At 37.6% G+C, this 14075-nt stretch overlaps 1 long non-coding RNA gene across 1 annotated transcript; it reads left to right on the top strand.

The window, feature by feature from the left end:
* Nucleotides 1-6050: 6050 nt before the first annotated feature.
* LOC309393974 lies at nucleotides 6051-9700 on the top strand. The gene is made up of 3 exons (XR_014175668.1): nucleotides 6051-6177; nucleotides 8365-8403; nucleotides 9395-9700. It is a non-coding gene; the product is annotated as an uncharacterized lncRNA (long non-coding RNA).
* Nucleotides 9701-14075: the final 4375 nt, after the last annotated feature.

Here is a 14075-nt window from a genome sequence, read left to right as displayed (position 1 = left end):
GACATTTTAACCCTTTTGGGAAAGATTTGGTTTTCTTTTTATGACCCTGTAATCCCGTTTTATCAGGGCAGAGTAGGGATGACTGAATGGAGATGACTGTTTACTGGTTTACTTCCTGACACCTACATGGCGTTCACAGCAGATATTTTCTCTTTGCGGCTTGATAAACATCTGTTACTGTCTAGGATTGAACTCTCAGCCTCCTGTGTTTGAGGCAAGCACCTTTACCCCTGTACAGGGGTGGGTTCTGGCAGGCACTTCTGCCAGTTCGCTCATGCGTGCACCCCATACACGCTTGATGCACACTGTATGCGTATGCACAGTGCGATTAAAATTGTTCTGCACATGCCCAGAACCAAAAAACAAGATAGTGACGCCTATGACACTGTCCAGAGAACCAGTTCAGGGGTGTTTCTCTATAAACTGAGTATAAACTATAAAAACATTTATAGTTCATTTTTAAAATGTCCATCTATGAGTTCATTGACCTGAACCGGATCTTTGGTTTCACACAAGGGAGGAGTTCTTTTTAAATTCATAAATTTAATATTGCAAAAGTTGATGTCTGTATGTAAATAGATTTTTTTTAAAAAAGTTACAATAAATATAAGCTTTGAACATTTTTTTATATTATTCGGAAGCCCAGAAACAATAAAACCAATAAGTAACCTACATGGGTTATCAAAGGATCAAGTTATTCATTAACGTTAACTTGCCAAGCTATAAATAACTATGTTTCTATTGTATGTCATACTATATTGAATCACATTGCCAGTGAATGCAGACAGATATAATCAGTTTATCTAGGTGGGTATTTTTAAAGGCTTGCATCTATATAATAATCCTAACCCTGAATTAAATCTACAACCTTTTTTTCCGTACATATATATCCAATTTCAATTAAGCTCAGTATTTGTCTATAGTACAGTATTTATATATTTCATTAATTCTATCAAATACTTTATCATGTACGAGGAACCCCAGTTTTTGCTCCCTTGGTCTGCTTGGAGGAGAAACAGAGGAAAGTGTAAATGAAAAGTGTGAATTTCTCATAATTCAAAATATTTTAATATTTGTGTACATTAGCTTGTTCTAATGACAATGCAGATAAATGTCTGTTTAGCATCTATTAATATTAAATATGACAGTATCTCGATAGAAGAAAATGCAAAGGATCTGCAAGACCTCATATTAAAAGTTAAAGAATACAGTGAAAACACGATTGGTGTTAGAGATATACCATGAACAACTAAAATACCATGAACAACTAAGAAAATAGATCACTGAACAAATTAACCTAGAGTTTTCAGTCATGGCACAAATGAATGGGCTCTAATTATTCTACTTCAGACTCATAGTGCAAAGATTTAGTTCTTTGGAGAAAAGTATCATGCTGAGAAAGGTGGAATGAAAGAAAAGAGGGTGACCAGCAACAAGGTTGAGATACAATGAATGCACATTAGGAACAGATCATCATAGAGACAATCTGAGTGGTCCAGTGGTCGGATTCAAATCTTTTTGCTACCAATTCTGTGGGTGTGGCTTTGTGAGCGTGGCAGGGGAAGGTTACTGCAAAATCCCCATTCCCTCCTGATCAACTGGGACTTGGGAGGCAGAGAATAGATGGGGGCGGGGCCAGCCAGAGATGGTATTTACCAGTTCTCCAAACTACTCAAAATTTCCTCTACCGGTTCTCCAGAACTGGTCAGAACCTGCTGAATATCACCTCAGGTGTGATCACTGAGAATTGATATACTGGTGTCCCTTCATTATCATCATCATCATCATCATCATCATCATCATCATCATCACCGTCACTAAATAAATGGCAAAATGCTAGATTTAAGATTCAACTGTTGACATAAAGTAGTATTTAATATTTGGATCCATTGGACATGCATTTTATTTTGTCGATCTCAAATGTTACATTTTGCTGGTGAATCAAAATAGTTAAGAAGCAATAGCAAATATTTAGATAAAACCCAGGTTATTTTCAAATGTTAAATGGAACAACTACAAATTCTGATGAATTCATATAACGTTTGATTTTCCTCACTTTCTAGAGACAAAGTCCTATCCAGGATATCTTGGTCAGGCTAAAGGTAATAAGATAAGGAATGTAGAAAATCAATAACTGACAAAATAATTTGTAGGCAGTCCCAAATACAAGATTTAAGCAGATAAAGAATGTACAAAACCAAAATTCCAAATACGTCCGAGCACCCCCCAAAAAATCAAGAATTCTGGTATCAACGTAATCTTTAATGCAAAGACATTGTGGGGCCATCATTAGGAGTTTTGACACTAGGCCTGCAAGGATGACATCTTTGCTTCAAGTGTCAACCATTAAGTCATTTAGAATAAAGTCCTCGTTGTACCCAAATTTATCCCCTGATTGTTGGAAATGCAATCACAAGCCTGGAACATTCTATCACATGTGGTGGACGTGCCCCAACACAAGGAAGTACTGGTGCAAAATTCGAAAGTGGTTAGAAGAAATCACTGAGCGAAAAATAGAACTCAAACCAGAAGCGTTCTTACTAGGACTGCTGGATCAAAAAATGGACAAACAATCTCAATACATAACCATACATATACTCACAGCAGCCAGGATTGCCTTCGCACAAAATTTGAAAAAAACTAATACACCCTCAGACGAAACTACAATCAGGAAAATACTTGAGTGTGCAGAAATGGACAAAATGACAATAGAACTAAAAGAAAGAGAAGAATCGGACTTTTATAATGTTTGGAATAAAATATACAAGTGGCTAGAAATTAAAAGCCAAAACAGGAAATAGAGAATACAAATAGATGGAGATACCAATAATGAATATTACTATAAGGGTTTATACTATGCTTGTTACATCATAGGACAAGGCTATAGTAATAGGAAGGCAATGCAGAAGGGAGAATTATAAAAGCTAGGCAAGAAAGCCGATATTGAAAGATGTAAAATTACTCTATATTGTTATGTATGTTCCGTGTTTTGTTTTGTTTTGTTGTGGCTTTTTTTTCCCTTGTTGTGTCTTTTTTACTGTTTTTAAATATTAAAATATTCAATAAAAATTATTTTAAAAAATAGAATAAAGTCCTCCTTCTTGCTAAAGTTCTGTTCCTGAATGGAACATTCACTGCTCACGGTCCCTTATTGCCAGTTGCTTAACAGATGTTATAAATTATGGCAGACCCACCAAAAGCTACTTATGACCAGATTCCAAACTTACACCCCCCACCCCCCTATGTACCTTTTCCCTAACAATCAACTGCAGGGATGATACAGTGCCACCTTCTACCTATCTTCCACCACCATCACTGGCAAACATTTCCCCAACAGCTTCCAACTGGCCTTAGGCCTGATCCCTACCAGGCCCCATACACTCCTTCTCAGTTATCTATGTTTCCAGTAGCCAAATTGCATTCTTGGAGCTGTAAATATAACCACTGCTTCTAGAATCATGCCACATGGCCGTATAACGAAACATCCACTCTAGCACTCTCAGGGGTCTCCAAATGGTGGAGGGTGTTTAGCTTGGTGGGATGGGAATCAGGCCTAAAGCTTTGGAGGGGGGGAATGCAATGGGGGTGAGAAAAGGCCTTTGGGATTCAAGGGGCAGGAAACAGAGCACAGGGTGTCATGGGGGGGGGGGGCGCTTGGGAAGTCCAGGGCAGGTGAACTTGGGCCTGTGCTAGGCCTCCAAGGGCCTCCCCCAAACTTGAGGCACCCTGTGTTCCACTTAACAACTGCCTATTTATTAAATGGTTGTATTGGGAGAGCAGGGATGGGAGATCATTAAGTGAGATGCTTCATTAAACAGCCATTGCGACATGCTGGTTTAATGGGCAGGCTTCATTACAGCTGTATCTCAAGGACTAGCTGTATTGCTAATTTACCAAATCATCTTAGTATCACACATCTGATTTAATAGTGTGCTTTGATGAAAACAATCTTGTGAAAGTCGAATGTTAAGAAAACTTTGGACATAAAATTTAAAAGCAAATTGGTTCACTTCTACTGACCAAGAATAATACAACAATTAATTCAAAATAGACTAATCTTTAAAACTTTTCATGTCTTTGTTAGCTTTTGGCAAGTATTTCCTGCTGCAGTTATAAAACCACACTGGAAAAGAATCCTATGTGATATATTTACTTATACAAGATTTCACAATATTCAAGAGACCATTATGAGATAAGCAAATAAGTAGGGGAAAACACCAACGGACAAATACTTCCTTATGTGTCGTGGCATCATTGACCTTGTAATCCTGGAACAGATCTTCATATAACTATTTTCTAAAACTAAATAAATGGTCGTTTTACCATTTAATGCACTTTTCTGTATAAGTTTTAAGAATCTGGGGATTACTTAAAACAATTAAGAAAGTGAGGAAAACTGTTTTAAAACAATCAAGGTGAGGGAAAATAACAACAAACTTTTTTCATGGTAATTCAGAAAACAAAATTCAAAGGTCTTGTCTTATGACAAAAGTATACTTAGTCTGATATGAAAGCAATTGGCAAAGTTAGCATTAAGAAGAAGATTATTCAAACTTCAATTTTTCTTGATCTTAGCCTTCCAGTGTGTTACAACGGAATGAGTTACACAACCAGCCATTGACCATCTGAACTAACGTGCAACTTCAGGTGTGGCAGAGTAAGCAAAAATGTTCTTAGGATAAACTTCTGTTCTTTAAGCCCCACAGATTATAAACCTTGATTAATAGTACATAGTACTATGTACAAAGGAGGAAGAACATTAAGAGTTGTATACACAGGGTTGAACTGATGTATATTTGCAACTTGTTACATGTCTAATTGTTTGTCTGTGCTCATCAGTTCATATTGTATTTCTGATCAATGGTTCATTTCAGGAGTGGGTTCCAGCAGGCACTACTGCCGGTTCACTCATGTCCGTGTCGCACACACATGCTTGATGAGCATTGTGTGCACATGCGCAGTGCAATAAAAATGCTTCTGCGCATGCACAGAAGCAAAAAACAAAATGGCAGTACTTATGGCGGCACCTGGAGAACCAGTTCAGGGGCGTGGCAGGCCTGAGTCTCTACCACTACCGGATGGGCCGAACCGGTCCGAACCAGTAGGAACCCACCACTGGTCCATTTCTAAATGAATATAACATAATAGGTTTCCTTGTGTTAGATACTTGTCTGCACACATCTAGAAAAGAATATTTTAAGATAAAAATCTGACTTTAAGCAATTTCTATATTTTGGTTTGCACAGAAATGAGACTTTAGCTTTTGTCTCAACTAAAGGATATATCCAGGGAAGCAGGTATTAAACTAGTGTTATAATGCTGATTATTCAAACTCTCCTATACTATCCTAATCACTGGAAAACAAAGATTTTAGTTCATGGATACTTTGGGGTGTATCCTGTAAATTTGTGGTTGCTAATCACAAAAATAACCTGTAATTTAACCTCTCAAGGAGCGTTTTGTTAAAAAAAAATCTTCTGTTTTTGCCAGAATGATTTAACAAATTTCTTTACACAGGCTGACCACCTCATTTTCTGTGCTGGCATTGACCGTTTGTTAATGGCCTTGGCTTATGAGCATGATCCATTAGAAAGGTGTTTCTTTGGGAATCCATCATTGCTGGCCGTGTATTGTTGAACATTTCAGTGAGATGCTTCAGGCACTGAGTGCAAATGAAAATCATCAGCAAAACACTTTTAGCGCCGGGGAACTCATACAGCCTGTCCAAAGCATTATCCCATTAAATACATTGTCATCATTAAAAGTTAATTTCATACTTCTCAAGTTTCCTATGAGATACAGTCATTCTGAAATTATATTTGCATTCAGTTGGAAGGAGGTCTATCATCGTCGCCAAATGATTTTCAGGAAGCAAACTTTCAAAAAAAGGTGTTGTTCAGTGACCAAGGATACAGCTGTCTTTGTGTGTGTTTGTGTGTGTGTGTTTGCTTTTGTGTGTGTGTATTAGAGAGAGAGAGTTTTAACTGACCTTTTTGTTTCTTTCTTCTTTTATTATTGGCAAAAGAAACAGTAAGCCACTCCCTTAGAAGACTCAATGTATATAAGAATGCAAACTGTCTTTATACAAAAGGAAACGACCCAGAAGAACATATACTGCCATGGGACTCACCCTATTTTTAATGCTAATTACGGAATTACTCCAGGATGCTGGCTCAGGTAACATACCTACTATGCATCTATACTGAACTCTGTGAGGTAGTTTTCCAAGGGCAAAGATTAGAATGAAGTTAATATCAGGAGTAGGGAAATGCTGATTTAACTGCTAATGATAATCCTGACACAATGCACAAAGGCTAACAGTTTTATTATTTTATTAGTTAATGGTGGTATTAAGTACTTTTTAAAGATAGAATTTAAGAAGACGAAATCCAGAAGGTAAATGTGTAAGTCTGCTGTACTTAGGACCCACTTGGTGAAGTTGTTAAATCCTTTGCATATGTTACCAATATAACAGTGGCATGACAGCAGAAACCTGAACTTGCTTTTAATTGGGACAAGCAGATTTGGGGGACTACGGGTTTGCAAAAAAGAAAAAAGGGAGCAACAAGAAAAGGGGTGATTAGTGTCTTTCTCCACTGTTGTTGTTCAATTTACGCCCACAACACCAGGAGTCTTTATTTATTTCTGTTAGCTTAATGACAAGTGAAAGGGATCAAAAATGCTATTCAAATGACTGAGTTCCAGATGCAGCTGTAGCTTTCAAGCAAAAGAATAGATGCCAAACAGAAATGGCTGGAGGGGAATGGATTCATTTCTTATATAATACAGATTATCAAAATTAGTATTCCTTCTAAAAGTACTGATAAGGACTTAAATATGCATGAGCATGTAGTGCCCAGCCACTTTCTCATACATAGCAAATGTACTATCAAATCTATGTCTAAATTCCACTATTCCAGACTATGGGTAAGGACTGCCCTGAAGAAAGTTTCCTTCATTCATCCCCCCCAAAAGTAGTTATTTTACGAAGAAAATATACCTGTTTGACTACATTTGTTCTTCCTAACATCATGTGTTTTATATATATAAAAAAGTTTCTTGAGAATTTATTAGCTGTAGTTGCATTCCCGCCTAGGCTGGACCATAGCATCTCACCAGTTGTGCATGCAATTGACTGACTGATGGTTTGGGAATCACCACTCTTGAGAAGGAAGAAAAGAAGGAAGGAAGGAAGGAAGGAAGGAAGGAAGGAAGGAAGGAAGGAAGGAAGGAAGGAAGGAAATTCCAGACTCCGTAGGCAATCAATCAGTGAAAACTATCATTGATTAGTCCAGAATAAGCTATAGCACAATATTTAGCTGCACAGAAAACATGTATCTGCATTTGCCAATAAAATGAAAAGTATGAAATATATCAGGTGCACCTGGTCTGTTAGTTAAAACCAATAATATAACAACTGAGCGATATAATAGATCATGATATATCTCAGGTTCTCAATCTCCCTTGAACTATAAGGACAGATCCAGGGTATTCAGATTTGGGATATTATAAAACTAATCCTTCAACCCCACTAATGGTAAATCCAATGTTACCTTTTTGTATAAATTAAAGCGCTTAGAAATATAATAATAGTATTAAATATCACAGCTGAAATATTTGGGCTACTTTTGGACAGGGGTCACTGTCAACAGCGATAAATCAAAAGTAGTATTAAGCAGAACTTTTTTGCATGATAATTGCCTTGCAAACCTTATTTATCAGTAAAAGCTATTGATTTCCATCTGATTCAATTATTTTTAAAAAAGATGGGAATCAGACTTCAATCCAAAATGAATAAACCAATTAGATTTATTTTGGACCACTATATCTGATCTGGAGAAATTCAAGCAACCACAAGATGGCAGCAAAGAATAAGAAGTTTCTCTATAGAGCATTTTAATTGCCATCTTGGAGTTGACCAGATATTTTTTCACCTGGATGTGGTAGCTTTGTAAATATAAATTTCTAGTTGAATTAATGCAAGCACAAGATGTGAGTATTGGGTTTCAGTAGTTTTTTGTTTTGTTTTACTTCGATTGACCCACTTTTAGAGCAACTATAAATATGGCAAGAATCCCTAACGTTACATTGGTATAATAATGGATTGCTCATTTTTTACATTGGTCAGGTTACTAAAAGTAATGATTTATCTCCCCTTTATGGAACTATGCCTTATACCTTAATTTTGGGGATTAATTTTTTTGATTTTTTGATTTTGATTCTTTTAGTCAATGTCCCTGTGTATGAATTCAGTATTCTTTGTACAGTGCAATCAAAGGGTTTGTATGCATTTGGAAATTATTATCATAATAGCACTGATGGTGATCATTATTGTAATAATCTGCTCTTTTAATCTCAATTTAGTGCCAGCTCTATCTACCGTGGGGACACCTCCAACTCCAGGTTAGTGTGACTGCATACAACACGAGGTTAGTCTGATGGAATGTCAGACTTATTAAACTTTTTTTTTTAATCTTAGCATATATGAATCTTATATTTCATACCTTCTTATCTTTAGTAAAGCAAAATGAGCGTCTAGGAAAAATGTGCTTTTTGCAAAGGCAAAAATTTCCCTTTGAAAAATGCAACTTTCTTTTACATCACATCCCCAACCACATATAATCAAAATCAATCACAGGAAGATTCTCATTTAGATATGGGGAAGAAATTAGTCTGGTGCACATTTTAATGAACATTTTCAATTATTTTGTATTTTTACTCTTATATACCTGTTCAAAATTGTATTGGGAAAATTGTTTGTGAAAATTGAATTGCAATGCAATATTCTTATGCTATTTGTCATGTCCCTCAAATGTTTATATTAAGGAAGCACACTTAAAAAGCATGCATATTGATGCTAATGACATTCAAAAATGCTTTGTATTTGAGTAAATGTCTTGCAAAACATTATTGTTAATCAGAAGTGCATGCAAAAATATGTAGAAAAGAACTGTGCAATTGTAAAACCTGAGAATTCAGCTTAGAATTAGATGTGGAACTTGGATGTTTGTCACAGAACATAAAGCAAAATAAAAATAAGGCACTTCCAGGGTAGCTTGGGAAAAAAAGTACTTACCAGTAAGTGGTATGAATTTTCGCAGAGTTTTCTACTACCCTTCCTTAAAAATACAGTAAATACATATAAATACCTACTATTCTGCCATTTAAAACTCACTTTGCATTAAAGTACTGTTTGAAGAAATTTTCATTCTCGGGGTAACCTATATGATAGTTTTCCAGATGCTGGCACTATAATTCCCAGAACTCTCCGAATATTTGATATACACCCAGAATCAGGGAAGTCTATTCTGTGAATTGAAAGAACTAAACCTACCCTATTTTATTCACTTCTAGATGTAAATAATACTAATGTGTTCACTCTGGTCTTGCATAGGGCTGTCTCTGAGACTTGCCGGCACATACAACTATTGTGAGGGACGCTTGGAAGTGTATTATGAAGGAGCCTGGGGAACTGTCTGTGACCACAACTGGGATATAAAAGATGCTCAGGTTGTTTGCCAACAATTAGGATGTGGGAATGCTGTAGAAGCCCTGCCCTGGCCTAAATTTGGCTCAGGCTCAGGCAAAATTGTCCTAAGTGATGTGCAATGCAAAGGAGATGAATTTTTTCTATGGGATTGTGAGAACCCTGGATGGGAAGTGCATAACTGCAGTCATCAACAGGATGCTACCGTTCTCTGTACAGGTATGTGCGGGTTTTCTTAAGTCTTGATTTTTTTACTGGAAGTGTGGAATTAATATGGTTATTCACTAAATAGTACTGTAGAGCAGCGGCCCCCAACTTTTTGGGCACCAGGGACTGGTTCTGTGAAGAAAGGTTTTTTCCATGGGCCAGAGGGAGTGTGTTTTTGCGTGCTGCTTAAATCCCCTGGGGGGGGGGTCACTTGTATGCAAGCCCGGGTTGCTGGCATGCCACGGACCAGAGCAGGTCCATGGACCGGGAGTTGGAGATCCCTGCTTTAGAGGCACTCATAGGATAAGATGGTTCCATAACTACAGATATCCATTTTATTGTTTCTTGTTGTATTAGTTGCTAAAATCCTATAGACCAGTGATGGTTAACCTTTTCCGGACAGAGTGCCCAAAGCACAGTCATGCATACACAAATGTGTGTACGCGCACCTGAACCTCCAAAATGCAATGTGTGCTTGTCCCATGCACATACGCCCCACCCCCCCTTGCACATGCCCATGTTCCCCCCACAGCCCGCACATTTGGGCGCCCTGCACACACCCCACCCCCATGCATATGCACACGCTCCCCACATCCCCCTGGTATGCGCGGCAGAGACCCAAAGACCAGCTGGCCGGCGGGAGGCACGCACGTATGCACAATGGAGCTGAACTGGGGCAATAGCTCACGTGCCATCAAAGAGGGCGCTGAGTGCCATCTCTGGCACGCGTGCCATAGGTTCGCCATCACAGCTATAGACTTTAAGCAGCATACGAAATTGGAAAATCTATAAAACCTAAAATATCAAATCAAACAGACATCTTAAAGTAAAACTAACTTGTAAACAACACAAATCGAACAAAAAGAAATACAATAACACTGATACATCAAGCCCAGCCCTGGGATCAAAGCCAGGTTTTAAAAGTTTTCTGGAACCCTAGAAGAGAGCAGGTTGTCCTTATATATTCTGTTTCAGAGGTTGGGGCCCATGACGAAGGAGGACATTATTCACTTGAACTTTCCAGGTGATCAAACTACTCCTTCACTTACAACAGCATTTGGGACCAGAATTTCTCTCACAAAGTGGGCTGGTCATAAAGCATAACCGCATCACAAAGGGTGGGCAATTCCTGCAGTCCCAATTGCTGTTGTTAACAGAATCCCAGTTTAAACTATTAGTAGTGTCTTACCAAATGTTACACTAAAGTATGCTAAATGTGGGTTTCCTCAAATGTCCGTGTAATCCCTTTTAGCGATATTTTCAGTAAATCATTCAAGATGAACCATGGGTCTGCAATAGAAAAAAGAAACAGAACCAGTACTTGAAGGCAAATCTTGAATGGCCCTTCCACATATTCCCTGTTGCATACTGTATGGTCTGTTGGTTGTTGCCTCTTTCATGGTAGTTCCCATGGCATTCTGTTACTATTTGGATAAATGTGAACATATGGAAAGAGATAATCATGTGGGAAGTTCTGATCGTTTATCTGTTGGTCCCCTAGGAAAGGCAGAGACTTATTTGAGAATGTCTGGTATAATCAAATTCTCCTTTGTGAAGGCAGAAGTTCAAACATTGTTTGAGCAATTACTGATTGAATTCTAAGGAAGAGGAAACCTTATTACATAAAATGATCATTCTTAATTGTTCAGTTAACCAGTGTAGAACAATGCTATTCCACAACTCCAATGTCATTGACATTTCCCACTCTTTCAGTGCTACACAATCCAGAAGTAAACTGTAGAAGAGCCTCAAATACTAATAATGTTAAAGTTAAACCTCCAGAGCAGAGGTGAGTTTCTGCTGGTTCACCCCTGATTGGGAGAACTGGTAGTGGCGGTGGCAGGAGGCTCCGCCCACCTGCCCGGATGCTTTTGCGCTTCTGTCCATGCACAGAAGTGTCATGCGAGCTTACGAGCGAACCGGTAGTAAAATAAATTGAAACCTACCACCGCTCAAGAGCAATCACGACATGCTCAATTTGCTCAGCATTTGATTTGCATTTGAAGGCCATTCTAAACAGGTTCAGAGAACAAAATACAGGTAGGTCTCACTTAACACACCACAACAGGAACCAGCAACTCTGATACGAAACAATGCAGTCACTGAATGAAATATTACATGACTGTGCCCAGCTTATAATGTCAGCTCTGCTTCAGTAATTAAAAGATTTGTCTGTGGTTGTTAAGTGCAACATCATGTGATCATGGCTTGCAACTTACTGTAGGCTTCCCCATTGATTTTGCTAGTCAGAAGCTGGCTGTGAAAGTCACAAATACCAAGCATGTGATTGTGGGACACTGCAACCATTGTAAATGCATGTCAGTTGAGAAGCAACCATATTGTCATCATGTGACTGCAGGGATGTTGTGATGGCCACAAGTTTGAGGACCAGTTGAGGCCATGAGAATTTGAATTGTCACTGAACAAGGCAGTCATTAACCAAGAAGCATGTGTAATTTTTTCCTCTTACTTATCTCGTTTTTCTCAGTTCAGTTTACTATTTGTGCTAAGCAGTGCCTTAAGCAAAGATCTTAAATAAAAAAGTTTAAACAACACCATGTGATAATGATTAATTAATCATTAATGCTTTAATTTTATAAAAATTGTTTTTTTACAGATGAAAAGTATAAACCAGGTAAGTTTTCTTTTTCATGTTTATGAATATTTTCCTATGTTCTTACATAATAATAATGTACCAAACTGTGGAGCATCTCATCAAAGCAGGTATCCTCCAGTTTTCATCACTACTTGTGGGAAATAGGTTGCAAAGGGCTACTTTGGGAATATTTTTTACATTAAAAGTCTTCACAATAATAGTGTTAATGATTCACAGTGTGGAGTTTGGTATCAACTTTTGAATGCTTATGATTTTGCAAGTTCTATGGAACTAAGACCACTATAATTTTTTTATAATTATAGTTCTTAGGGAAGATTATGAATAAAACCATTAGTAGATATTACTATGGATATGGTTAATTCAAAATTCTGAAATTCTGTTCATGTAGGACTGCTTTACCTTCAAAAGTCAAAGTGCATTGCTCAGAACCAAATGAAGAAGGCAAAGAAGCATGAAATTAATATGCCAGTGATAGAAGTCTGATGACAAAGTCATAACCAGAAATCAATATGGGTTTGGCAAAAAACAGATCATACTAGACAAAACTTATTTCATTCTTTGACAAAGTGACAAATTAGTAAGCCAGCAAAATGCTGTGGATATAATTTACTTGGACTTCAGTAAGGCATTTGATAAAGTAGATCACAACCTACTACTTCATAAAATAGAAAAATGTGGATTAAACAGCATCACTATCAGATGGATTTGTAACTGGCTGACCAAACACACTCAATGTGTAGTCTTTAATGGAACTGCTTCTATATGGAGAGAAATATGCAGTGGGGGAAATCCAAGATTCTGTCTTAGGCCCAGTACTCTTTAACAATTTAGATGAAGGGATAGAAAGGGAACTCATCAAACTTGTAAATGACACCAAGCTGGCAGGAATAGCCAGAAGATAAGCTCAAGATACAGAAGGAGAGGGATCTTGGAGTGCTAGTCGATATTTAAAGATGAGTCAGTTTGCTGCAGCTGCCAAAAAAGCAAACACAGTCCTAGAATGCATTAATGGAGGTACAGAATCAAGATGACAGGAAGTGTTAGTGTTACTTTATAATGACTTGGTAAAACAGCACTTGGAATATTGCATCCAGTTTGGTGGCCAAGGTATAAAAAAGATGTTGAGACTCTAGTCTAGAAAGAGCAACAAAGATGATTAAGGGACTAGAGACTAAAATATAGAAAGAGCAACAAAGATGATTAAGGGACTAGAGACTAAAATATAGAAATAATGGTTACAGGAATTGGGTATGTCTAGTTAATAAAAAGGACTAGAGGTGATTTTATAGCAACATTCCAATATCTAAGGGGCTGCCACAATGAAGAGGGGCCAACTGAAAGCAGAACAAGAAGCAACAGATGGAAACTAATCAAGGAGATAATCAACCTAGAACTAAGGAGAAATTTATTGACAGTTAGACAATTAATCAATAGAACAATTTGTCTCCAGAAGTTGTGGATATTCCAACAATGGAGGTTTTTAAGAAGAGATGAAAGAACAATTTGTCTGAAATGGTATAGAGCTTCCTATTTGAGCACGGTGTTGGGCTAGAAGACCTCCAAGGTCCCTCCCAACACTGTTATTCTGTTACTTCCAACTTCTAAAACAAAATCTATTTTTTTCTGTGAACAAAAAAAAAGATGAATTTCAGCAAATTCTTCCAGATAAAAGCTGGTAGCATGCCATACCACTCACAATAGCTAATGAAAAAGAAGAGTTTAACAGCAGCAGATGTAGTGATTCAGCAGACAAGAGTCCTATTT

The sequence above is a fragment of the Natrix helvetica genome (assembly GCF_964273705.1).
Source record: "Natrix helvetica genome assembly, chromosome: 5".
NCBI lineage: Eukaryota > Metazoa > Chordata > Lepidosauria > Squamata > Natricidae > Natrix > Natrix helvetica.
Note: the sequence above shows the minus strand (reverse complement) of the source record. Positions and strands in the feature narration are given on the sequence as shown.